The following is an 11,862-nucleotide window of genomic DNA, read 5'->3' on the forward strand; positions in this document are numbered from 1 at the left end:
TTTAATGTCCCGTTGGTAGGATAACCGTAATCTTAGGTCATCCAATTTGTTCTCTAATGATTGAAGACTGGCTAATAGGATTGATGGCAGAGGCAGTTTACTCGCTCGCCGTCTGATCCTTACAAGGCACCCCGACCTACGTCCACGATATCTCCGTCTCTTCCTCATGCGAATGACGGGGATTTGGGACTTGTCGGGTGTCTGTAGGATATTTTAGTAATACCACTTGTGGACATGTTTCTACTACCTGGGTTCATATAGTTTAGTAATACCACTGTGGACATGTTTCTACTACCTGAGTTCATATAGTTTAGTAATACCACTGTGGACATGTTTCTACTACCTGAGTTCATATAGTTTAGTAATACCACTGTGGACATGTTTCTACAACCTTCTGAGTTCATATAGTTTAGTAATACCACTGTGGACATGTTTCTACTACCTGAGTTTATATAGTTTAGTAATAAAACTGTGGACATGTTTCTACAACCTTCTGAGTTCATATAGTTTAGTAATACCACTGTGGACATGTTTCTACAACCTTATGAGTTCATATAGTTTAGTAATACCACTGTGGACATGTTTCTACTATCTGAGTTCATATAGTTTAATAATACCACTGTGGACATGTTTCTACACCCTTCTGAGTTCATATAGTTTAGTAATACCACTGTGGACATGTTTCTACAACCTTCTGAGTTCATATAGTTTAGTAATACCACTGTGGACATGTTATCTATTCCAGAGGCTACTACCACTCAGAGAGCAGAGTATTCTGTTCCCAGCTGTCTGTCTATGAACAGTATTAACATCTACAATCTCTCTCTCCTTTATCTCTGTAGTGGATGGTCTACTCTGTTAGAGGATCAGTATTAACATCTACAATCTTTCTCTCCTTTATCTCTGTAGTGGAAGGTCTACTCTGCCAGAGGGACAGTATTAACATCTACAAATCTCTCTCTCTCCTTTATCTCTGTAGTGGAAGGTCTACTCTGTTAGAGAATCAGTATTAACATCTACAATCTCTCTCTCTCTCCTTTACCTCTGTAGTGGAAGGTCTACTCTGCCAGAGGATCAGTCCAGGCGTGCAGTGTGTCAGCAGGTGCTGAGGGATCCAGTCTCTATCACCTGTGGACACAGGTTCTGCAGACAGTGCATCACCAGATACTGGGAGAAACCTGCTCCTTCAGGAGACTATGACTGTCCTCAGTGTAGAAAGAGATCCAGAACACGTCCTGTACTACAGCACCTGAGTCAACCCAAGAAAACACGAGGCTCTGAAAACAGTAAGACCACTTGCACCGTGGGCCAAGTCAATACCTTAATATGATTTACAGTAGTTAACTACAATATTATGAGATAATAGAAGTTACTGTAGTTGTGGAAGGCCCACTTTTCATCCTGTCAATTAATGTTTCTGATACACATGATTTTTCCTCTTCCCTTGTAGTGGATGACAGCCTGCAGGGAGCTATAGTAAACCATAAAGACAGTCTGAAAAGGAGGTATGCATGTGTGATAGAAGGCATGGAAAAAGCAGGGAACCAAACTCCCCTCAACAGGATTTACACAGAGCTCTACATCACAGAGGGAGAGAGTGAAGGGGTTAACAATGAACATGAGGTGTGGCAGCTAGAGACAGCATCCAGGACGCCAACCTCACATGACACAGCAATCCACTGCAATGACATATTTAAACCCTTACCAGGCCAAGAGAAAAGCATCAGAACTGTGCTGACGAAGGGCATCGCTGGCATCGGAAAAACAGTCTCTGTGCAGAAGTTCATCCTAGACTGGGCTGAAGAGAAGGCGAACCAAGATGTGGATATCATATTTGTGCTTCCTTTCCGGGAGCTGAACTTGATTAAAGATCTCCAGTACAGTCTTCTCAGACTTTTAAATGGCTTCCACCCAGAACTAGACATAGGCAATGCAAAGAAACTCACTGCCTGTAAAGCTATGTTCATCTTTGATGGTTTGGATGAAAGCAGACTTCCATTGGATTTCCAGCACAATGAAACGGTGTCTGATGTCTCCCAGACATCGTCTGTCGATGTTCTGCTGACAAACCTCATCAAGGGGAATCTGCTTCCCTCTGCTCTCCTATGGATAACCTCCCGACCAGCAGCAAGCAATCATATCCCCCCTAAGTGTGTTGACCAGGTGACAGAGGTACGAGGGTTCAATGACCCACAGAAGGAGGAGTTCTTCAGGAAGAGATTCAGTGATGAGGACCTGGCCAGCAGAATCATCTCACACATAAAGACATCAAGGAGCCTCCACATCATGTGCCACATGCCAGTGTTCTGTTGGATTTCTGCAATAGTCCTTGAGCACATGTTGAGTACAGACAAGAGGAGAGAGATGCCCACGACTCTGACTGAGATGTCCATACACTTCCTGCTCATTCAGACCAGCCTGAAGAACCAGAAATATCATGGAAGAGATGAGATGGATCAAGAGGAGCTCATGGAGTCAGATAAGGAAGTTCTTCTGAAGCTGGGGAAGCTGGCGTTTGAAAATCTGGAGAAGGGTAATCTCATGTTCTATGAAGAAGACCTGAAAGAGTGTGGCATTGATGTCAAAGAAGCCTCAGTGTACTCAGGAGTGTGCACACAAATCTTTAAAGAAGAGTCTGTGTTATTTCAGAGAGTGGTGTACTGCTTTGTTCATCTGAGCATTCAGGAGTTTCTCTCAGCTGTCTACATGTACCATTGTTACACAACCAAGAACATGGATGCACTGAAGCCCTTCCTCAAGAGAAAGTCTAGAGCTGCATCTGAAGAGCTAACCTTGCATGAGCTGCTGAAGAGTACCGTGGATAAAGCCTTGGAGAGCAAGAACGGACACCTGGACCTCTTTGTCCGCTTCCTTCATGGCATGTCACTGGAGTCCAATCAGAAACTCCTACGAGGTCTGGTGACACAGACAGAAAGCAGTCCAGACAGCGTCCAGAAAACAATCCGATCCCTTAAGGTGATGCAGAGGAAGAACATCTCCCCTGAGAGGTGCATCAATCTCTTCCACTGTCTGATAGAGATGAAAGACCATTCAGTACAGGAGGAAATCCAAGCGTACTTGAGGTCAGAGAAGAGATCCAAAAACCTCACACTTTCTCACTGCTCAGCGCTGGCCTACATGCTGCAGATATCAGAGGAGGTTCTGGATGTGTTTGACCGAAGGTATACAAGACATCAGAGGAGGGTCGTGGGAGACTGCTCCCAGCTGTGAGAGGCTGCAGGAAAGCTCTGTAAGTATTCATGGAAATATCCCACAGCAAAATACATTGTAGTTACAGCAGCATTTCTATTGGCTGACTGGCTCTGTAAGTACTCATGTGACTATCCCTCAGACCAAACTTTACTGTAGGTAAGAACAACAATATTTTCATTGGCTGACTAAACTTTCTATCAGCTGAAAAGTCTTAAACAAACTGTAATACAAACGGATCAGAAAAGTTGTAGCATTGAGACATCTATACACAGTGTTCACATTATTAGTGCAGGGGTAACAGTGTAAGCAGGAAAAGCTAAATGTAACATTTTAATACAACCTGTCCCTCATGGTATTTACTCTGTTGACAGACTCACTGGCTGTAAACTCACAGACACATCCTGTGAAGTGTTGGCCTCAGCTCTCAGTTCAAACCCCTCAAACCTGAGAGAGCTGGATCTGAGTAACAATGACCTGAAGGATTCAGGAGTGAAGCTGCTCTCTGCTGGACTGGGGAATCCCCACTGTAAACTGAAGACTCTGAGGTCAGTATTCCCTGTATTTGGTCAACAAGTGATAACTGTTCACCAGATCCACATGTGTTTACCAGGCACACATAGTCCACACCATATGTGTTTGGACATTGAAGCTTACAGTTCTAAATTTGGTTCTATACTCCAGCATTTTGGAATTGAGATAAAATGTTTCATATTAGGTGACATTACAGAATGTCACCTTTTATTTGAGGGTATTCATACATACCTGTTTTACTGTTTAGAAATGAAAGCACTTAATGTATCTAGTTCTCCCATTTGAAAAAGTCATAAGTATTTGGACAAATTCATTTAGTCCAACGTTTAGTATTTGGTCGCATATTCCTTACCTGCAGTGATTATATCAAGCTTGTGATTCTACAAACTTGTTGAATGCATTTGCAGTTTGTCTTGGTTGTGTTTTTGGATGATGTTTTTCCCAATAGAATCTGAATGGTGAATAATGTCCTGTCATTTTGGAGTCACTTCACTTGTATTGTCAGTAAGAATAGAAGATGTTTCTGAACACTTCTACATTCATGTGGATGCTACCATGATTATGAATAATCATGAATGAATCGTGAATGATGATGAATGAGAAAGTTACAGAGGAACAAGGATCATACCCCTCTGTTATTGGTAATGGTGAGAGGTTAGCATGTTTTGTTGTAGCCTCTGTAACTTTCTCACTCATTATTATTCATGATTCATTCATGATTTGTCTTAATCATGGGATCATCAGGATTAATTTAGTAGTGTTTAGAAACATGTTATCTACTCACTTAGACAGAAAATTACTCCAGTCATCATCCACCATTCAGTTACTATCGGGCAAAACATAACCCAAAACACAACCAAAACAAACTGCAAATGTAACCAATGAGTTTGAGACCAAATACTCAACTTTTGACTACTTTAATACACTATAAGTGAATTGGTCAGTATACTTATGACTTCTTGAAATAGGGGGACTAGATACATAAAGTGCTTTCATTTCTAAACAGTGAAACATATATGTATTAAAATACCCTCAAATAAAAGGTTACATTATATACTGTCACCTCATATGAAACATTTGATCTCAAATCCAAAATGCTGGAGTACAGAGCCACATTTAAAATGTTAGCTTCACTGTCAAACTAGATATGGTGTGGACTGTATACTCAATACAATCTAAATCTGATACCTCACTGTCTGTCTTTTGACTGATACTGCTTTTTAAACTGCTCTGGTCAGTCTACTCAAATATTTGTACTATATATTTTTATATCTACAAGCAATACTTTGATAATTTGTCATTTCTAATAATGATACATTAATTTATGAATAGATATGGCAGGGTTCAGGACAGTGATATATCTGAATATGTTGAAAAAAATATACTGCCACTATTTTCACCACCAAAGAATAGCAGTGTGATTTTAATATGATTTGACTCTTTGCAGGCTGTCAGGCTGTCTAGTCACAGAGGAAGGCTGTGCTTCTCTGGTCTCAGCTCTGAAGTCAAACCCCCTCACACCTGAGAGAGCTGGACCTGAGTAACAATGACCTGAAGGATTCAGGAGTGAAGCTGCTCTCTGCTGGACTGGGGAATCCCCACTGTAAACTGGAGACTCTGAGGTCACTATTCCTGTAGTTGGTCAACAAGTGATAACTGTTCACCAGATCCACATGTGTTTACCAGGCACACATAGTCCACACCATATGTGTTTGGACAGTGAAGCTTACAGTTTTACATTTGGTGCTATGCTCCAGCATTTTGGATTTGAGATATAATGTTTCATATTAGGCAACAGTACAGAATGTCACCTTTTATTTTAGGTTTTTAATAATAATATGCCATTTAGCAGACGCTTTTATCCAAAGCGACTTACAGTCGTGCGTGCATACATATTTTTTTTTTTGTGTATGGGTGGTCCCGGGGATCGAACCCACTACCTTGGCGTTACAAGCGCCGTGCTCTACCAGCTGAGCTACAGAGGACATGTCTGTTTTACCGTTTAGATAGGAAAGCATTTTATGTGTCTAGTTCTCCCATTTGAAGAAGTCGAATTATTTGGACAAATTCATTTAGTCATAAGTTTAGTATTTGGTCCCATATTCCTTACCTGCAGTGATTATATCAAGCTTGTGATTCTACAAACTTGTTGAATACATTTGCAGTTTGTTTTGGTTGTGTTTTGGATTATGTTTTTCCCAATAGAAACTGAATGGTGAATAATGTCCTGTCATTTTGGAGTCACTTCACTTGTATTGTCAGTAAGAATAGAAGATGTTTCTGAACACTTCTACATTCATGTGGATGCTACCATGATTATGAATAATCATGAATGAATCGTGAATGATGATGAATGAGAAAGTTACAGAGGAACAAGGATCATACCCCCTCTGTTATTGGTAATGGTGAGAGGTTAGCATGTTTTGTTGTAGCCTCTGTAACTTTCTCACTCATTATTATTCATGATTCATTCATGATTTTTATTAATCATGGCATTATCAGGATTCATTTAGTAGTGTTTAGAAACATTTACATTTTAGTCATTTAGCAGACGCTCTTATCCAGAGCGACTTACAGTTAGTGAGTGCATACATTATTTTTTATTTTATTTTTTCATACTGGCCCCCCGTGGGAATCGAACCCACAACCCTAGCGTTGCAAACGCCATGCTCTACCAACCAAACTACATCCCTGCCGGCCATTCCCTCCCCTACCCTGGACGACGCTGGGTCAATTGTGCGCCGCCCATGGGTCTCCCGGTCGTGGCGGCCACGACAGAGCCTGGATTAGAACCAGGATCTCTAGTGGCACAGCTACAGAAACCTGTTATCTACTCACTTAGACAGAAAATTACTCCAGTCATCATCCACCATTCAGTTACTATCGGGCAAAACATAACCCAAAACAAACTGCAAATAAAACCAACGAGTTTACAACCAAATACTCAACTTTTGACTACTTTAATACACTATAAGTGAATTGGTCAGAATACTTATGACTTCTTCAAATAGGGGGACTAGATACATAAAGTGCTTTCATTTCTAAATGTTGAAACAGATATGTATTAAAATACCCTCAAATAAAAGGTGACATTATATACTGTCACCTCATATGAAACATTTGATCTCAAATCCAAAATGCTGGAGTATAGAGCCACATTTAAAATGTTAGCTTCACTGTCAAAATAGATATGGTGTGGACTGTATACTCAATACAATCTAAATCTGATACCTCACTGTCTGTCTTTTGACTGATACTGCTTTTTAAACTGCTCTGGTCAGTCTACTCAAATATTCATACTATACATTTTTCTCTCTACAAGCAATATTATGATAATTTCTAATAATGATACATTCATTTATGAATATATATGGCAGGTTTCAGGACACTGATATATCTGAAAATGTATCTGAAAAAATATACTGCCACTATTTTCACCCAAAGAATAGCAGTGTGGTTTTAATATGATTTTACTCTTTGCAGGCTGTCAGGCTGTCTAGTCACAGAGGAAGGATGTGCTCTCTGGTCTCAGCTCTGAAGTCAAACCCTCACACCTGTCACGATCGTCTGAAGGAGGAGACCAATGCGCTGCGTTGCAGTGAACATGATGACTTTATTAACTTAAAGCAACCACGAAGAAAACAACAAATGACGATCCGTGAAGTTCTATACTGAATACTACTAACAGCAACAAAGAAACAATAACCCACAACACAAAGTGAACTCACACAGTATAAATATGGCTCCCAATCAGAGATAACGAGCCGACAGCTGACACTCGTTACCTCCGATTGGGAGTCATACGACTAATCAAGAACAATTAACCAAACATAGAAAATGCACAACCAGAAATCCCCAACATAGAAATACACCCAAACAATGAAACTAAACAACCCTGGCTCAAATATCAAGGTCCGTGGAGCCAGAGTGTCACATTACCCCCTAAAGGTGCGACCTCCGGGCGCACTCAGCACTCCAGTCTCGGGAGGGTCTGGGTGGGCGTCTGTCCCTGGTGGCGGCTCTGGCCCAGGTCGTGGTCCCCACCCCACCTTAGTCACTATCCGCTTCAGTATTCCCCTTCCTCACGACCACCCCCCAACTAAACCCCACTGGATATAAGGGGCGGCACCGGACTACGGGGCAGTACCGGACTAAAGGGGCAGTACTGATTAGATGGCGGATCCCTGGCTGGCTGGCTCTGGCGGATCCTGGCGGGACGGCTCTGGCGGATCCTGGCGGGACGGCTCTGGCGGATCCTGGCGGGACGGCTCTGGCGGATCCAGGCTGGACGGCTCTGGCGGATCCTGGCTGTGACGGCTCTGGCGGATCCTGGCTGGACCGGCTCTGGCGGATCCTGGCTGGACGGCTCTGGCGGATCCTTGCTGGACGGCTCTGGCGGATCCTGGCTGGACGGCTCTGGCGGATCCTGGCTAGACGGTTCTGGCGGATCCTGGCTGGACAGCTCTGGCGGATCCTGGCTGGACGGCTCTGGCAGACTCCTGGCAGGACGGCTCTGGCTGCTCATGGCTGGCTGACGGATCTGGCTGCTCATGGCTGGCTGACGGATCTGGCTGCTCGTGGCTGGCTGACGGATCTGGCTGCTCATGGCTGGCCGACGGATCTGGCTGCTCGTGGCTGGCTGACGGATCTGGCTGCTCATGGCTGGCTGACGGATCTGGTTGCTCATGGCTGGCTGGACGGATCTGGCTGCTCATGGCTGGCTGACGGATCTGGCTGCTCATGGCTGGCTGACGGATCTGGCTGCTCATGGCTGGCTGACGGATCTGGCTGCTCATAGCTGGCTGGCGGATCTGGCTGCTCATGGCTGGCTGATTGGGTCTGGCTGCTCATGGCTGGCGGAAGGCTCTGGCCGATCCTGTCTGGCGGAAGGCTCTGGCTGATCCTGTCTGGCGGAAGGCTCTGGCTGATCCTGTCTGGCGGAGAGCTCTCAGCGGCTCCGGTCTGGCGGACGGCTCTGAAGGCTCGTGGCAGACGGGCAGTTCCAGACGAGCGTTGGGCAGACGGACAGTTCAGACGGCGTTGGGCAGACGGGCAGTTCAGGACGGCGTTGGGCAGACGGGCAGTTCAGACGGCGTTGGGCAGCCGGGCAGTTCAGGCGCCGTTGGGCAGACGGGCAGTTCAGACGGCGTTGGGCAGACGGGCAGTTCAGGCGGCGTTGGGCAGACGGGCAGTTCAGGGCGCCGTTGGGCAGACGGCCAGTTCAGGCCGGCTGGCGACGCTACATCGTGGACCTGGTGCGTGGAGTAGGAACAGGCCGGACCGTCAGGGAACACCCACCACTGGCCTTAACTGGGGATCAAGAACGGACCGGACCAGACTGGGAACACACTTCAGTCTCTCATGCCGTGCCACAACAACTTCCCTCCTCTACTTCGCCAATGGCTCCCGTAATCCAATAGCCTTCTCTCCTTTTCTCCTGTGGCAGCCTCCTGCTGCCCAGGCGCCAAACCATGTGCCCCCCCGAAAAAATTTTTTGGGGAGTAACCACTGGCTTCCAGCCTCGACTCCGCGCTTCCTCTTCACACCACCTCCTCTGGCTGCAGCTGCCTCCAGCTCTTCACGAGGCGGTGATATTCCTCCTCAGACCACCTCCTCTCGGCTGCAGCTGCCTCCAGCTCTTCACGAGGGCGATGATGTTCCTCCGGTTGTGCCCAAGGACCCTTTCCAGCCCGAATCTCCTCCCATGTCCAAAAGTCCTTAGGAGGCATCCATAACTCCTGTGTCCAGACCCCTTGCTCCTGGACGCGCTGCTTGGTCCTTTTTGGTGGGTTATTCTGTCACGATCGTCTGAAGGAGGAGACCAATGCGCAGCGTTGCGAGTGAACATGATGACTTTATTAACTTAAAGCAACCACGAAGAAAACAACAAATGACCGATCTGTGAAGTTCTATACTGAATACTACTAACAGCAACAAAGAAACAATAACCCACAACACAAAGTGAACTCACACAGTATAAATATGGCTCCCAATCAGAGATAACGAGCCGACAGCTGACACTCGTTACCTCCGATTGGGAGTCATACGACTAATCAAGAACAATTAACCAAACATAGAAAATGCACAACCAGAAATCCCCAACATAGAAATACACCCAAACAATGAAACTAAACAACCCTGGCTCCAAATATCAAGGTCCGTGGAGCCAGAGTGTCACAACACCTGAGAGAGCTGGATCTGAGCTACAATGACCTGAAGGATTCAGGAGTGACGCTGATCTCTGCTGGACTGGAGAATCCCCACTGTAAACTGGAGACTCTGAGGTCAGTATTCCTGTAGTTGGTCAACAAGTGATAACTGTTCACCAGATCCACATGTGTTTACCAGGCACACATAGTCCACACCATATGTGTTTGGACAGTGAAGCTTACAGTTTTACATTTGGTGCTATGCTCCAGCATTTTGGATTTCAGATAGAATGTTTCATATTAGGCAACAGTATATAATGTCACCTTTTGTTTGAGGATATTTTCATACATATCTGTGTTACTGTTTAGAAATGAAATCACTTTATTTGTCTAGTGCTCCTATTTGAAAAAGTCATAATAATTTGGACAAATTCACTTATATTGTATTAAAGTAGTCATAAGTTTAGTATTTGGTCCCATATTCCTTACCTGCAGTGATTACATAAAGCTTGTGATTCTACAAACTTGTTGAATACATTTGCAGTTTGTCTTGGTTGTGTTTTTGGATGATGTTTTTCCCAAAAGAAACTGAATGGTGAATAATGTCTTGTCATTTTGGAGTCACTTCACTTGTATTGTCAGTAAGAATAGAATATGTTTCTGAACACTTCTACATTCATGTGGACGCTACCATGATTATGAATAATCATTAATGAATCGTGAATGATGATGAATGAGAAAGTTACTGAGGAACAAGGATCATACCCCCTCTGTTATTGGTAATGGTGAGAGGTTAGCATGTTTTGTTGTAGCCTCTGTAACTTTCTCACTCATTATTATTCATAATTCATTCATGATTTTTCTTAATCATGGCATCATCAGGATTAATTTAGTAATGTTTAGAAACATGTTATCTACTCACTTAGACAGAAAATTACTCCAGTCATCATCCACCATTCAGTTACTATTGGACAAAACATAACCCAAAACACAACCAAAACAAACTTTAAATGCAACCAACGAGTTTGGGACCAAATACTAAACTTTTGAATACTTTAATACACTGTAAGTGAAATGGTCAGAATACGTTTGACTTCTTCCAAAGTGGGGGACTAGATACATAAAGTGCTTTCATTTCTAAATGGTGAAACAGATATGTATTAAAATACCCTCAAATAAAAGGTGACATTATATACTGTCACCTCATATGAAACAATTTGATCTCAAATCCAAAATGTTGGAGTATAGAGCCACATTTAAAATGTTAGCTTCACTGTCAAAATAGATATGGTGTGGACTGTATACTCAATACAATCTAAATCTGATACCTCACTGTCTTTCTTTTGACTGATACTGCTTTTTAAACTGCTCTGGTCAGTCTACTCAAATATTTGTACTATAAATGTTTCTATCGACGAGCAATACTTTGATAATTTGTCATTTCTAATAATGAAACATTCATTCATTTATGAACAGATATGGCAGGTTTCAGGACACTGATGTATCTGAATATGTTGAAAAAATATACTGCCACTATTTTCACCACCAAAGAATAGCAGTGTGGTTTTAATATGATTTTTCTCTTTGCAGGCTGTCACGCTGTCTAGTCACAGAGGAAGGCTGTGCTTCTCTGGTCTCAGCTCTGAAGTCAAACCCCTCACACCTGGAGAGCTGGATCTGAGTAACAATGACCTGAAGGATTCAGGAGTGAAGCTGCTCTCTGCTGGACTGGGGAATCCCCACTGTAAACTGGAGACTCTGAGGTCAGTATTCCTGTAGTTGGTCAACAACTGATAACTTGTTCACCAGATCCACATGTGTTTACCAGGCACACATAGTCCACACCATATGTGTTTGGACAGTGAAGCTTACAGTTTTACATTTGGTGCTATGCTCCATCATTTTGGATTTGAGATAGAATGTTTCATATTAGGCGACAGTACAGAATGTCACCTTTTATTTGATGTTA

The 11,862-nt window shown here is 43.5% G+C and overlaps 1 pseudogene; it reads left to right on the forward strand.

The window, feature by feature from the left end:
- Window positions 1-1,450: 1,450 nt before the first annotated feature.
- On the forward strand, window positions 1,451-11,648 carry LOC123487952 (annotated as a pseudogene).
- The last annotated feature ends 214 nt before the right edge of the window (window positions 11,649-11,862 follow it).

The sequence above is a fragment of the Coregonus clupeaformis genome, unplaced genomic scaffold (assembly GCF_020615455.1).
Source record: "Coregonus clupeaformis isolate EN_2021a unplaced genomic scaffold, ASM2061545v1 scaf1928, whole genome shotgun sequence".
Taxonomy (NCBI): domain Eukaryota; kingdom Metazoa; phylum Chordata; class Actinopteri; order Salmoniformes; family Salmonidae; genus Coregonus; species Coregonus clupeaformis.